The sequence below is a fragment of the Rhinolophus sinicus genome, linkage group LG05, assembly GCF_036562045.2.
Source record: "Rhinolophus sinicus isolate RSC01 linkage group LG05, ASM3656204v1, whole genome shotgun sequence".
Classification (NCBI taxonomy): Eukaryota; Metazoa; Chordata; class Mammalia; order Chiroptera; family Rhinolophidae; genus Rhinolophus; species Rhinolophus sinicus.
This window is the reverse complement of record NC_133755.1, coordinates 18,729,514-18,742,044: the sequence shown is the minus strand read 5'-3', so window position 1 is coordinate 18,742,044 and position 12,531 is coordinate 18,729,514. Positions and strand designations below refer to the sequence as shown.

At 42.6% G+C, this 12,531-nt stretch overlaps 1 protein-coding gene across 1 annotated transcript in view; it reads right to left on the bottom strand.

The window, feature by feature from the left end:
- The window catches only part of PLB1 (phospholipase B1), a 138,883-nt gene that overhangs the window by 103,936 nt on the left and 22,416 nt on the right, over positions 1-12,531 (bottom strand). The window lies entirely within an intron of this gene.

Here is a 12,531-nt window from a genome sequence, read left to right as displayed (position 1 = left end):
AAAAGCAAAAGTGGTATTTAGAAGGGGACACAGTTTACAATAACCTGAGACCATGCATAGGCACATCATCACAGATTCCTGTCTTGGTTCCTTAGCAAAGTGCAGGACTCTTGAGGAAGGTAGTGTTGAACAAATAGCTGCTGTCCTTTGGGGAAGGCAAAGGACATTCTAGAATAGTTTGAAGGGTGATGTATGCTTAGGAGAAGAACTAATCCTGGACTCCCCAACAGCCGTGACTGTATAATGGCCGGACAGGGGCTGTCTCCAGGGGTCTTGCGGAAGGAACGTGAAGGGGGAGAAAAGAGAGGCAGGGAGACTGCAAACACACCATCCTCATCCCAGCTTACTTTGGGCCAGTCTTTTAAAACATTTTCTTTTACTTTTTAAAAACATAATTTACATACAATAAAATAGACTCGTTTTAATTGTACAGCTCAGTGTTTTTTTTTCCATAAAACATTTAACCTTTCTAATATACAAATAATAGTACAGTATCGTTAACAGCACTCTAAATAAAGAAACCAAAAAACATCACCCGCGGTACCACCACCCCTACAACCAAAAGTGATTTCATTTGTTCACATACTCCCCTACAACCAAAAGTGATTTCATTTGTTCACATACTTGTATCCACCATCAGGGACACTTGATACTCAGTTGTACTCAATATGGATGCAATTTTGTATCCTGCAAGCTCCTATACAGTGACTAGCATTTTTCATGTTTTGTAATCTTGATGTTTATGTCAACAGCATCATGATACATTCATGATACTGATATGTAATCACTCCTCTGACTTCTCCCCACCCAGTTCTCTGCCCCAGGTACACTCTCCTTATCAGGGCACACCACACAAGAACCCCCACACAACATTAGGCAACGCCACAGGGAATCCTGACATGGGGGAGGAGGCTTGATTTCTTTTCTACCCCAGCCTTCTTCTGCAGCTTTATTTTTTCACGCAGGGTAAAGAATGTATCCGGTGTTTCATGAGGAGCAAGGGTATGTTTCCAGTTCAAACCCACTGTGAGATCAGACACTGATTTCCACTTTGGAGTCATAGGAATAATGGCTGGAACCTGCCCCCAGATCGTAGCGACCCTTTTGAAATTCCCAGAAGAAAGCTTTCTGAGCAGAAAGAGCCACATGATGGGAAGGTGCAGAGGTGTGCACAGAGCGCGGGAAAAGGCTGGAGCCCAGGGTTTGTAACTGGAGGGCGGGGGAGGGGAGGGGAGTGCAGACACGGCCACAGAGACACACAGCCGCTGGCCTGCGGAGCTGCATGCCAGGCTGCTCCATGAGCAACAGGGAGCGGTGACCGGTCTTTGGAGGGACAAGGATTACGGCATATTTTAAGACCATCATCACTCTGGGAGTAGTGGGATAGATGAATTAGCAGGGCAGAGATCTGAGACTATTTTGTAGTATTTTTAAGCCAGGATAAAAAATCTATATGGTAGCCAACACTTACATGCAGCTTCTATGCACCAAGCACTATTCTAAGTACTTACATTACATAATTCATTTAATCCTAACAACTCTATGAGACAAATACTGTTACCCCACCTTACAGATAAGGGCATAGCAAGGTCAAGTGGCATTTTAAAGGTGACACAGTTAGGAAATGGTGATGAAGGATGAGCTGTGCTCATAATCAACAGGTAAGTTACAGCTTAAGATCTAGACCAGGGGTCAGCAAACTTTTTCTGCAAAGGGCCAGATGGTCGATATGTGTTGTGACCATATGGTTTTTTTCGCAACTACTCAGCTCCGCAGTTGTAGTGTGAAAGCAGCCTAGACAACATGTAAACAAATTAACTTTATGGAGACCAAAATTAGAATTTCATATAATTTTCACATGTCGTGAAACAATCTTCTTTTTATTTTCCCCAGCTATTAAAAAAGGTAAAAACCTTTGTGGATATCACCAAACTAGCTTTAAAGTTTATATGGAAAGACAAAAGATCCAGAATAGCCAAGAGAAGATCGAAGGAGAAGAACAAAGTCAGAGGCCCAACACTGCCAAACTTCAAGACTTACTATGAAACTACAATAATCAAGACAGTGTGGTATTGGCAAAGGAATAGACAAATAGATCCATGGAACAGAATGGAGAGCCCAGAAAACCCACATAAATAGAGTGAACTGATTTTTGATAAAAGAACAAAGGCAAGACAATAAGAAAAAAAAAAAAAAGATGGTCTGTTCAACAAATGGTGCTGGAACAACTAGATATCCATATGTAAAAAAAAAATGAATCTAAAACTGTAAAAACCATTCTTAGCTCACATGTCATATAAAAACAGGCAGCAGGCTGGATTTGGCCCCTGGGCCATTATTTGCCAACCAATGCTGGATCTAGACTGCAACAGAAAAGTAGTCCTCAAGGTGAAAGGGGAGAATGGCATCTCTGATCAGCAATAGCCCTGTGCCCCGGGGATCCCAGGTGGGAGCTGGGATCTACCTCTAGATTACCAGGCTGGTTGCTGCTGCCACAACTCCTCCCTGGGCTTTGCCAGGACCTTCACAGACGGAGGAATACTGCTGCTAGAAGCCCACTCCACCCTGGTTTTTTGAGAAATGTCCCATTCAGCACCTCTCGTCCTCCAGGTTCCAAGTCTGAGAAATAAAACAGTGCCCCTCAAAGGAAGCCTTTGGTGCCCTGGCATATATAGTAGTTTTGAAAAAAAAAAAAAAAAGATTTTTATGACAGCAAATATACTCAGAAGTCTAAAATTTTAAATCGAATAATATAAACAAGAGATCTAGCCCAGTGCCTGCGTAAAGTATATATTGAAATATGTTAACTTTGATGAAAGGTGCTGTTGCTTTATCATCAAAACAACCTAGGGAGATAGATGTCATGATTAGTATAATTTTATAGCAGCAAAAGTGGAAGAGATGTGGCTGAGTTGAGAGCTCGTATCTACCGACTCCAGTACTCAAAGGTTTTAAAGGGGCTCAAAAGAGGCTGGTTTCGAAGACAATCAATGGATCCCGACATCTTTTCTTGCAACTGTTACAGAATCTTCTGGGCCTTTTTTTTTTCTCTCTGCAGACATTCTATTATGCTTTTCTGCATTCCGTGTGTGTGTGTGTGTGTGTGAGAGAGAGAGAGAGAGAGAGAGAGAGAGAGAGAGAGAGAGAGAGAGAGAGAGAAAGAAAGAGAACACATCTGTTGAGAGTTATAAAGACAGCAAGAATTGAGGGATCACGAGCCAGAGAGCAGAGAACTGAAAAGAGTAACCCCAACATTTAATGCTGTTTTTACCCTTGAAGTATTTGCCAGATCACGGGCATCAGATATCAGCAGGTAGGAGGCTTATATGCTATGCAGAGCTTCAGGCACTTCCATGGAGGTGTGGAAATTATTGTTCAGTGCCCATCAAGGGGAAGGGGCCACATATACCAGCCCTTCAGTTGGGATTTCAAAGAAGCAGACACTTGGAGTAGGGATAAATTTGAAATAGACCAGCCTCCAAAAAGACTGAAGTCCAGCTTTCAATCAGTCTGATTCCTGATTAAAATAAAGCCTTTATGGAAGCAGATAGCATCATTCAGGACATGAAATTATCTTTCTAATTTCTCATATATAACGCCTGTCTTTCAATTAAAAAAAAAAAACACCAGGAGATAACACAAAATAGAGAAAGAGAGAGAGAGAGAGAGAGAGAGAGAGAGAGAGAGGACAATAGACAGTGAAAAGTGGTAGACTAATGTGGGAACAAATGGATAATATCTTCAGGTTTGTTAGCCTGATATTTTGTTCCCCGTTTGTGATAGAACTGAACCAATCAGATATTTAATGGGGCAACTCAGGTATGCTCTTCACATATCCCCAGCTCACTGGAAATCTACTTATGTGCTGAAAAGACCTGCAAGAGCCTCATGTAAAATTAAAGTGGAGAGAAAGTGGAGAATTGGCTGCAACTTAGTGTTTATTTTCCAACCCCTACACACACCAATAAACACAGCCTTACAAACTCTAGGTGTTTGAGCACAGCCTCTGTCCAAACCATCGGTTGATCACTAAACCATGCAAACCCAGGCATGACCCCCTAGGACGTCAGGTTAAAAAAATAAACACAAGGAATAAAAAGACTGAGCAAAGACATCAGTGGCTACACATTATGAAGGAAACAGATTCCACAGTTTAAGTCCAGGCAAGTTACTAAAAATAGACCAACCCTCATAAAAATAAAACAGAATCCAGGATTGCTAATTTTATCAAATATGTCCAGTTTTCAACCAAAAGTTACTAGACTTGAAACTGAAAAGTGAGTCTCGTGAAAAACAGCAGTGAATGGAAACTGCGTGGGTTCAGATTTTGGATTTTGCCGGCAAAGTCTTCAAAGCAGCTTTTACTTACAGACACACACACACACACGCACTCAAAGAATAAAAGAAACTATGTTCAAAGAACTGTAGAAAACCATGAAGACTAAAGACTCAATACATAGAAGATATAAATATGTTCTTTTGTACATATTTATAATAAATATTATATTTATATGGAAATCCCAGTGTGGAAAAATACAATAACTGAAGGACTTACTAGATGGACTCAGCAACAGAGCTGAGATGGCAGAAAAAAGAATCTGTAAACGTAAAGATAGATCAATAGAAAGTACATTTCTGAAAAATGCAGAGGAAAAACAAGATTGAAGAAAAATAAGCAGCGCCTCAGACATCTGTGACTACTGTCACGCATACAAACATACAGGTGATAAGTCCCAGGAGAAGCAGAGAGAGAGAAAGAAGTAGAAAAATATTTAAAGAGCTAATGGCTGAAAACTTCCCACATTTGATGACAACTACTAAGCCACAGGTAAAAGAAGCCGGAAAAGACTTTAGGTAGGAATGACACGGAGTTTTACCAAGACACATCAGCTATAATAACTGATGTGTCTAAGTGTAGTCCTAAAGCCAAGGGGAAAAAACATTCTCAAAAACAGCAGAAGAAAAACAACTTTTCACATACGTGAGACCAACATTATGATTAATGGCCATCTTATCAGAAGACAGTGGAAGGACACAACCCTAACTCCAAGAGGAAAATGGCCCCAGAGGGAAGCATGGTAATGTCAGAAGGAAGAAAAGAAAGACTAAATATGTAGGTAAATCCAAAGTAGTACTGACTGTTTAAAAGAGAAACCAGAAAACTATGGCCCGTAGGCCAGCTCGGCCCACAGCCTGTGTTTGTATGGCTCTCTAGATAAGAATGCTTTTACATATTTAAAAAGTTATGGAAAAGATAAAATAAAAAAAAGTATGTGACAGAGACCATATATGATCCACAAAACCTAAAGTGTTTACCATTTGGCCCTTTACAGAAAAAGTTTGCCAACCCCAATACAAACAATAAAAATAATGTAGTGTGGAGCTTAAAATAGATCTAACATATTGCTTTTCGGGCAGATTTGGATGGAGTTAATGGAGTTACACCGTTATAAGGTTTCCCCTTTATCTGGGAAGTGTACTCATTTATATTAGACTTTAATCGAAGATGCAGGTTGTAATCTTAAATGCCCAAATAACAGAAAATATTTCACCAGCAAGCTAATGGTGGTGGTGGAACAGAAACCAAAAAAATAATTGAAAGAAAGGAGGAGAAAAGGTCATAGAACAGGTAGGACACATTGAAACAAATAGTCAGATATCATATTTAAACACACTTTGGAAAACCAGAAAAGAGAAGCTAGGGGGCAGGGCACAGTGTACGAGAACGTCCTTCAGCCTCTAAAGGGCTGGATGCCAAAGGGGCTGGTTTTGTTCCACTTGACTCCCAAACCAGAACTGGACCAGTGGGCACAGGTTGTCCTTTGGTTGAAAAGCCAGAGCTACCTGAACAAGAATGGGCCACCCAGGGCACTGGTGCAAGCAGAGGCTGGGGGTCATGGCAGCCATGTGGCACACACACCAGGCAGATGTGAAGAGCCTGGACACCCTCAGTCTGGTCACACTTTCCATGAGTCTGTTTCCTAACCTAGAAGATGAGGTTGATGCTACCTGCTTCGTGGAGTTGCTGTAAGGATTAAATTCATGTGAACACAAAGCACAGTATCTGACACGTGGTAAATGTGCAGTAATTGGTACTTAGAATTATTAGAATTTCAGTATTAGAGAGATACTTAGCATAGTCTATTTTCCAGGCCCTTCCAGCCTTCCTATTCTGGGATTTCTTCATATAGCTACAATTTTTAACTTAGTCTGAATCTGCCTATGAAAACTGTCCTGTCACAGAGAGGCTGTACTTGGAATCTAAACATTAAGTGTCCAGACCTGAAGACCCACATGGAAACTTAGGACCTCTTAGTCCTGTCCTTACTGAATCCTGGGAGTGACTTGGGCCCTTGCGCCAGTTCTCTGCTTCCCACCAGGTCAATGGTCAGAAAATGTCTTGCCTATTCCTGCAGCGCCCTGAGGCATTGTGGAAGAAATTGTCAAAACACCTGTGACATGACTGAATCCCAACCATTGAATCCCAAGGGAATGTTTTCCCTTTTGGAAGGTTGTCTTAACCTCAAGATCATGGATCTCTGAAAGGCTTAGAACTCCCTGAAAAACTCCCACCTCAATAAGGCCAGTACAGGAAAAAAACATGTACTTTTCCACCCTGATGGAAATGAAAGAAAAAGACATCTGTGCACACTGAGAAACAGGCTTCGCTGAGATCAGCCATCCATGTGGGACACAGCCATTACCACTAGGGCTCTGGAACTGACAAAGAGACACTGGGGCACCAGGCCTTGGCTCGGGAAAGTCACATACAATTCTCCCTTAGGGATGTGCCTTCTGAAGCAGTGATTCTCAACCTATCGCCTGCTGCCTAGGCCCCCAACACAGAAATGCAGACTTGACTGGCCTGGGGGTGGGGCCTGGGTGTGCGGGACACCCACAGTTTTTAAAAGTCCTTTGAATGATGTACATGTACTTCTGAGTTTGAGAGCCCCAAGTCTTCAAAGAAACCCAAAGTGTGTTAGCCCAACAGCTGGCCCGGGGTAGATAGAGTGAAAACACGCTCTCATAATTCATAGATTTCCTTTCTGTTTTTCTACTTATACCGTGTCTGGAGCACAACTGTCCACCCCATCCCTGCCTTGAGCAAAGATAGTCATTTTGTGACCTTGATCAAGCATTGCTCTCTTTGAACCTTGACTTCCTCGTCTCTAAAATGGGGGTAAGACTGGCTTCTCTGCCTAGTTTTTGGGATTGTGGTGAGGATCACAGAAGAGGAAAGTGCTGTGTGAGAAGGAGTGGGCTATACACATGCGAGGGGTGACTTGTCTCCCTAGATGAGAGGGAAGGCACTTGCCCCGGGCAGTGAGGCCGACTGTCAAGGCCCACACGTGTGGAAGTAAGGCCACTCTTCAGTGTACATGAAATTCTTGGGCTCTTTGAAAAGTGCATAATGTCCCCACAGCAACCCTAACGAGTAGGTAGAGGCAGGATTTAGGACCCTGTTGGCACTTTTATGAGCTCAGAAAGGCTAGCTGACTTCCACCAGCGAGCACAGACCAAGGGCAGGGCCAGGCCGCCCGCCAGCACTGCCATCCACTAGGCAGTGAGCTGTACTGGTTAGCTGGGAAGAGGAGGGTCCCAGTATGCCAGGGTATGTCCCCATTTGGAACTGTCAACAGGTCCGGGTTTTATCTGTTGCCCATGCAACATGTCATTCCCATTCACACCCGGGTCTGTGGTACGCGGCTGGCGACCGGCGACCGGTGAGCAGGCGTGGCACGTGACTGTCTGTGGTTGCTGAGCCAGAAACAAGGAGTCACACCTGGCTGCTGCTCCAACACCTGAATGCCTGGTGCTCTGAGGAACACGGGATGTTAGCGTCCCTCCATCAGCATGGTACTTGGGGAGTCACATGCCACAGTCCGTGGAAGGTGACACTGAGGACAGAGAACCTTTCTGGGGTGGCTAGACTGACCTCTGAGTGATGGTCTTAGAATTCTGGAATGGCCAAGGTGGGCAGATCTTTGAAATCGTCTCGTTTAATACCTCTGGAAACTAAGATCCAGGGAGGTGAGCAAATGTGTCAAAGACTGCTCAACAAGTTATTAAAAAGGTCACGTGGGGAAGTTCGATTCTCCTTAAGCTTCTCTGGTATGCTTTCCTTGGGACCAAAGTCTTTTTAAAGGAGGCTATAAAAAGGCTCATGATTATGTGTGTTGTTCTATAACCCAAGTTCCCAGCGTACGGAAATGTATTCTGTTGCCATATCTACCAGACCAGTATTTTCAGCTGCCCTTCCCCATCAATCTAGATTTATCATCAGGATGCCAAAGAATGATAAAGCATTCACACTGACACAGCCTTTGAGTGGACACAACCTCCAGTCTGAGAAGATCACAAGAAACATTAGGTGATGTGGAGCATCTCTAACCGCCATTTCCTAAACACTCCATGTCCTGGGTGACAACCACGGGGAGACACCACCACCCATCCATTACAGATTCGGTTCCAGGCAGAGACCAGCACACCTTCCTGTCTTCATCTCCTGAGGTCCAGCCAACATCCAGCACCTACCCCTGTGCCCTCAGAGAGGGAAGGAGGCTCCAGGGGCCAGTCCAACCAGGAGAGAACACATTCCAAGTGGACTTGAGGTTTTGCTGTTGACTCACTTTATGACCTCAGACATGGAACACTTCGCTTTTAGATTGTATTTTCCTCAATCTCCTCATAGGGACAATGGAGGCAGAACCAGAGTCAGGAAGGAACAACCTGAAGAAGAGGGTCCTGGATTCTGTGGTGAATGTAAACAAGTAATGCCTCGGCAGTGGCCAGCCGGAGCCCTGACTCCTCCTGTACTGAGATCCCCCACGTTTCCATGGCCACCGCGGGCCAGACCTTTAAAGGGGACCATGGACCCTCAAAGCTGGAGGGGACAGTAGCAATGATTAGTGAGCTCCAACAGGAAGAGACTCTCAGGGAACTGTGTGGGGGCCACACGGTGTCCCCCATCAGAAAGGTCTCCTCCCAGAGACAAGTGTGAGTTCCTGGTATGAAGAAGGTAGCGTGGCTTGAGGACCACTGCCTTTCACTGAGACACAGGAATGCAAGAGGAAATGGTTGCCTAGGGAAGAAGAGAAGCACATGGCCGTCCCAGAGCCACGCGAACTCCCGGCGGGGCCTTTTTCTAGGAGCCAGGCACACTGATTCACCAGTGTATTGCCTCTTTTGACTCGTGCCGGCAGCTGGCAGACTCATCTTGCCCAAAATCCCACTTGCATTGGGCTACGCCCCTGCTGACGAACCTTTAATAGCTCTCCACTTCCCACTACAGCAAATTCAAATTTTAGGCTGGCTGCATGACCTTGGGCCTCTCACTTAACCTCAGTAGGGTTCAGTTTGGGTAAATGTAAAATAAAAGATTTGGATTAAATCACTTTAGAAGTCTCTTTCAGCCAAAAGACACTATGGTCATCTCTATTGTTCTCCTTGTCTTGGGATGTCAAAATCCCTCTTCATCTAACTCATCGCCTCCCTCAACACCAACCCTGCTCCAGTTCAGGCCTGCACCCTGCCCCTCATCTCCATCATGGCAAGCCCCCGCGTTGCCTTTGGCTATGCTGCTCCCCACTCTTGCACGTCCTCTCTATTCCTCTGTGTTTATCGTAATCCCACTCATCCTTCAGCACTCAATCGAGTTTCACTTCCCACGTGAAACTCCTCCAGCCCACATTCATGTCTCAGTGCTCCAAATCCTGTCGCTTTTAGTGCAGCTACTTGCACCTATAGTTTGGTACTTTATCCTTCTGCAGTGATTTTATGCATATTAGTTCTCTTTCCCCAGAGGGTTTCTTACATTTGGTTTATTATCTCCCAGCCAGGCTCAGCCTAACTTCGGTTCTTACAAGGATCCTCAGTTAACTGACAGTAGCAAAAATGCACTCGATGAAAATGATGATTGACAATAAAATCCTAAAAATCTACAAGGTACAGATGGCATCAGGAATGCAGCTCTCTGGAGCCCCCCAAGACAATCCCATTCCTGGGCTTCCTACCCAGCACAGGAATTTGGAGACAACTGTATGTGAGTTGGAGAGGGGATGCAGGTGCCACCAACTAGATATGTGACTCTAACCAAGTCCCCTTCCCTCTCTCATCAATAACTGAAAGGACTCGGGCCACCAAAAGTTCTCCAAGGTTGCTTTCTACTCTTATTTGGAAAGATAGTATTTCTAGAAGGCTGGGCTGGCAACCTCTAGGAAGCACTCTAGGCCCCTGTAAAGTGAATGTTGACTGACTAGCTTTACTTGCTCTAACAATGAAAGAGATATTCTCTTCCTCACACAGACTTCACCCAGCTCCCACCTTTGGCTTTGCAGTGACAAGCCTGGCATCAGTGCATTACCAAGGCAACGAGTTTTCATTCACAAGCATGACAATCTCCTGGAGAACTCCTGACCCATTCCAGGAAAATGAAATTCAGGTGAAAGTTGTGTTTTACCATGTACAGTGATTTCTTGCCGACTTGCTTTTGCCAATTACAATTTTGAGATAATGGTGTTTTTAGTTTTATAAACCCAAACTTTCAGAGCAGGAATCCGCTTTCATAGGTGTTGCTTGTTGGGTCTATTTTAAAGCTTAAATGAAAGGCTTTAATTGTGATTTTTTTCCACCGTTGGGCTCAATTGTAATGCAGGGTGGTGGTGAAGTCCCTGGATCTGGATTCAGGACTAACTTCTGGCTCCTATATTTATTAGCTGGATAAGCTTGGATTAGTTAATTAATTTCTGTCTCAGTTTTCTCATCTGTAAAATGGGCATAATAGTACATTCCTCTTAGAGGGAAGCTGTAATATATGTACATTGCTTAGTGTGGGGCTTGGCCGTTCTAGAGAACTTTACACCATGAGTATATCTTTTGACTTCTGAACCATGTGAATATTTTATATATTCAAAAATAAAGTAAAATCAACAAGAATGGCAGAAACCCCATAACTGATTACAGAGACAAACTAAACTATATGTCAAATAAATAACATAACCACACAAAGAGAACAAAAGAAAAAGAATTAATCCAAGTGATTTTGAACAAAGTATTTTGATTATACACCCTGGATGGGATATATTCTAAGGACAAAGGAACGGCAAATACATTTTGAACTTCATTTGTTGGTGATGGTGTTACTGTTGCAGTAATTCCAATAGTATGGTGTATACATCATAGGATTCAGCAAATGAATAAAATTAACAATGTTTCTGTAACCCTAGTTTGCACTGTGGGAGAAGGAAAATGCAAACACAGAATGGAAGAAGTGGATAAAAGCCTAATTCTAATTAAAATTAGAGATATATGTGTAAATTAATTTTTTTTAAAAAAGAAAACGATATTTCTTATCTCTGTCCACTCAGAAGGCTCAGATATAATGACACTCCAGCAGCAATGAACGCCCCTAGGGCCCAGATCTTGGTTTCTAAATAAAATTCCCTATAATTGGAACCATGAAGAAAGAGCTAAACTGCATGGTCAAGAAAGAGAAAAAACAAGGTTAGCCTGAATAGCTTATTCCATAAAGTTACAAAGTGCTAAAAAATTGATGGGGACACAGAAGTCAGCTTGAAGGGGTTCTCACTGGCCAAATCTATAATGACTTGAGCATCAAAAGGAATAATGACAGGACTGGATTATAACACACCGATTAATAAAAGAATCCATAAGTCCATTTTATATTTAAAAGATAAAACATAAAAAGAGTGGGGCAAGAATCTCTTTTTTTATGAAGGAATGCCAACTAATAATATTAGAAGGAATGACAGACATTTTAAAATAACCATTTTACACTCAACAAGGTAATGATCAATTCAGGCAAGAATTATCAGTGGATGCTAAAACCTTGGGTATAAGAACAGTCACACGGTATCACAGTATTTCCCCACAGATAACATAAATCACATGGGGGAAGCTACCATTACAAGGGCGAAATCTGGCAGACACCACCTTACCCAAATTATCAAATTTAACATCATCAACGAGGGTATTTACCAACAGCAGGTGCATCCCCTAATATGACTCACTTAGGATGCAACATTCTCTACATTGTACTTCTACCCAAAGACTTTACTCTGATTCTATCAATAAAGAGACAGTTTGGACGAATCCAAATTGAAGTGCATGCGACAAAAGCCAGCTTACATTTTTCAATGACACAAAAGAAAGGAATAAACAAACAAAAAGTCTAAAGAATTATCCTAGATTAAAAGAGATTGAAGAGGCAGGACAATTAAATGCAATGGTGTTTGGTAAATCTAATAAGCAAAGACTGAAAAAATAAACAAAATAAAAAATCAACTAATTTAATTCATCACATTAGACGATTGCAGGAGTAAGTCATACAGTCATTTTAATAAGTGCAGAAAAAATTCAACATCAACTAATGACTTTAAAAAAACAACAACACCCTCTTAGCAAATTAGGAATACAATAGAACTTTCTTTGTTTCATAAAGAGTAACTACAGAAAAGCTGGTAGCAAAACACCATACTTTATGATAAAACATTAAATACTTTTCTTTTGCAC